Source organism: Tachyglossus aculeatus, chromosome X2 (genome assembly GCF_015852505.1).
Source record: "Tachyglossus aculeatus isolate mTacAcu1 chromosome X2, mTacAcu1.pri, whole genome shotgun sequence".
In the NCBI taxonomy this organism is placed as follows: domain Eukaryota; kingdom Metazoa; phylum Chordata; class Mammalia; order Monotremata; family Tachyglossidae; genus Tachyglossus; species Tachyglossus aculeatus.
The window spans coordinates 27,322,435-27,323,442 of record NC_052100.1 but is presented as its reverse complement, the minus strand read 5'-3'; positions in this window follow the sequence as shown (position 1 = coordinate 27,323,442).

Genomic DNA, 1,008 nt, shown 5'->3' with positions numbered 1-1,008 from the left:
TTAGTGTGTGCAGAGCACTGTACTAAGCGCTTGGGAAGTCCAAGTTGGCAACTTATAGAGACGGTCCCTACCCAACAGTGGGCTCACAGTCTAGAAGGGGGAGGCAGGGAACAGAACCAAACATATTAACCAAACAAAATAAATAGAATAGCTAGGTACCAGCAAAATAAATAAATAAATGGAGTAATAACTACGCACAAACATATACACAGGTATATACAGGCTCCGAACAGGGCCTTCGGCTCGGCTTCGGGCTCCCTTCGGCTCGCCTTCGGGTTCGCCTTCGGGCTCCGAGCGGGGACTTCGGCTCGGCTTCGGGTTCGGAACTGGGACTTCGGCTCGCCTTCTGGCTCCCTTCGGCTCGGCTTCGGGTTCGGAACGCGCTTCGGCTCGGCTTCGGGTTCCGAACTGGCTTCGGCTCGGCTTCGGGCCCCCTTCGGCTAGGCTTCGGGTTCCGAACTCCCTTCGGCTCGCCTTCGGGGTCTCTTCAGCTCGGCTTCGGGTTCCGAACTCGCTTCGGCTCGGCTTCGGGCCCCCTTCGGCTCGGCTTCGGGTTCCGAACTCCCTTCGGCTCGCCTTCGGGGTCCCTTCAGCTCGGCTTCGGGCTCCCTTCGGCTCGGCTTCGGGTTCCGAACTCGCTTCGGCTCGGCTTCGGGCCCCCGTCGGCTCGGCTTCGGGTTCCGAACTCCCTTCGGCTCGGCTTCGGGGTCCCTTCGGCTCGCCTTCGGGCTCCCTTCGGCTCGGCTTCGGGCTCCGAACTCGCTTCGGCTCGGCTTCGGGCTCCGAACTCGCTTCGGCTCGCCTTCGGACCCCCTTGGGCTCGGCTTCGGGCTCCCTTCGGCTCGGCTTCGGGTTCCGAACTCGCTTCGGCTGGGCTTCGGGCCCCCTTCGGCTCGGCTTCGGGTTCGGAACTGGGACTTCGGCTCGGCTTCGGGCCCCCTTCGGCTGGGCTTCGGGTTCGGAACTGGGACTTCGGCTCGGCTTCGGGGTCCCTTCGGCTCGGCTTCG